Source organism: Talpa occidentalis, unplaced genomic scaffold (genome assembly GCF_014898055.3).
Source record: "Talpa occidentalis isolate TD23 unplaced genomic scaffold, MPIMG_talOcc4v2.1 talOcc4.15, whole genome shotgun sequence".
Classification (NCBI taxonomy): domain Eukaryota; kingdom Metazoa; phylum Chordata; class Mammalia; order Eulipotyphla; family Talpidae; genus Talpa; species Talpa occidentalis.
Genome location: NW_023601543.1, coordinates 35,730,212 through 35,732,669, shown reverse-complemented (window position 1 = coordinate 35,732,669; position 2,458 = coordinate 35,730,212).

The window sequence follows — 2,458 nt, the reverse complement described above, 5'->3', positions numbered from 1 at the left end:
CTATTAATAATTAGTATATGTCATTCGTGTTAATCAGTCACCAACTTAGTAAAAAGCTCTGTTCTAGACCTAATAAAGGGAGGATGGGAGAACGCAATAGAAGCAGATATTGTAATTAAGCATCTTACTAACAAATAGTGTAGTTTAGGGAGTCATTGGATATTCCTGCATTGACTTCAAAAAACTCACAAAGAAATAGAAACCCATGAGAGCAACTAAAAAGAGCTCAGAATCTGGGACAGAAGGATAAGGGATGAATTGCCTGTACGTCAGTCACCTGAATGCTTTTGCAGGCCTCTGTCTCATGGATTTGCCTGACTCCCTTGTTTTAGGAATTTGTCTAAACAGATTCATACATTTGCTTTTGAATTTTATCTTGCTGCTTTTTGTATATCATTACTTCTGTGGTGATTATTTTGGAACTTGTATCTGGAGATCAATGTAGAGATGTTTCATTCTAATTTATTTCCTAACTATTTGTAAGCATGGTTTGTCTATCTTCAAGTCACGATAAAGACGGACAGACCCAGAGTTAGCTGTGACCTCAGTGGTGATCTAGAATAAAACCTTCTGAATTTCCATATGAACATCCTGGCCATCTAATTAAAATTAATTCCTAATTCAATAGATCTGGAGCGGGAAGTCTGCAGATAAGACTTTGAGAAGCAAGGTGCTAGAGGATCAGCAAACACCTTGTGAGAATTTGTTCTGTAATATTAGCAGATTTCCATCTAGCTTCCATGTGAACATTCCTAATTTACACAAAGAACTCACAGTCTTTCAAGGCAACCTACTTCATCCAGGAGAACTTTGATGGTTAGAAAATACATTGCCAATGTCATAGCTTATGAAGCATTTTTTTGAGGAACAATAATAGTTTGTATTGTTAAAAAAACAAAATTTACAAATTTAAATATTTAATTGACTTTAGTAAATGATTCATGAATCTGAGCAGCATCTCATGTAGATACAGCAAGGGGTTGCACAAAATGGAGATTATTTATAGACAAAAAGAGGGTGGAACAAGGTCATTAGCAAAAAAAAAATATTATTTCAGTTAAAATCATCTTCACTCAGGGGAAGGCAGGGGTAGGGATTTTCTTCTGCAGACATCTCATAAATGTCGAAAAAGAAACTCCTGATAGATTTAACATTAACCTTTTTAGGAGAAGTTGAAACTTCCAGATTAGGTATTAAGTCTGGGTGGGGCCCTGGCATGAAGGGCTCCATTTATGGGTCTGTTCTTTGTTTTCCTTTTATATATTATTGAATTGCCACTTTTTATATCATCAGTCAATTCTTCCTTATTGGTCAAAATTAAGTCCAAGAGGAGACTCTGTGTCATAAATGGCTGTAAAAGTTATTTACTTTTTTAAAAAAGATGTTTATTTATGCATGCATGCATACAAGAACTGGGGTGCCAGAGGTGCATGGGTGTGAGAGGATTCACCAGAGACAGAATGGGGAACAAAACAGGTGGATCTACTGAAATAAACTGCTGAGGGGAGCAGGGGCAAGACAGGAGAGGTCTGCTGCGCCATGTGGCTTAGCTCCCTGGCCAAGTATCGAACTCATGCTGAGCAGTGGTGACTGATAGCTTGATAGTGCTGAGACTTAACCCCTTGAGCCACCAGGGAGGCCCTGAAAAAGTTATTGTGAGCAGTGATGGGAGGTTGGATTTGGAGTTTCATTCAGTTGCTAGTGGACTATAACCCTTTTCCTGTTGGAGGAACAATGTCCTAAATTAACTGTACCCACTGCTGTTTTGCAGACTCTATCCTTACCTCCATGCCAAATAGATATAAGGAGCCAAGGACTACAACTCCCAGCATACTCCCACATTGAGCCTTCTGTCTAGAGACTTTTTGCCTAACAATCATGGACAGAGAGATAAACTTACTTCATAGCAATGACTTAAATTCAGATCTATTCTTGCTTCTACTGTAGGTAATGGTAACAGAAGGCAACCCTTTTCTTTACCTCCTTGCAAAAGTTCATGCTGACCATGTCAAGACATCTGTGGATAAAATTTATGTCGATACCTTTTAGATTTAATAGAATTGAAGAGCACATCAGTTCTTTTAAAAGAAAATTTTTGACATGCACATTACATCTATTACTTAGAATTGGGTCTAAGTTATTGCCTGGTGCTTTAAAACTCCCTTATGCCCTTGTTACTTGGCCTCAACCCCAAAGAATCTAATAAAGCCTTGCTTTATGCAGTCAGTAAATTGCTGAGTCAGCCTGCTTAATTTTCACCTGAGTCTTAACATGGCAGCTAGAGCCAAGATGGAATCTGACTCAAATGACATTCCATATTTGCAAATTGATTGTTTAATTATTGTTTAATTAGTTAGAAATAACCCACAATGAAAATATTTACACCTTAGAAATTGGCAAGTGTTACACTTGATTTGGGTGAATTCTTTCCTGAGAGGGCAAGAGACCCACTCATTAG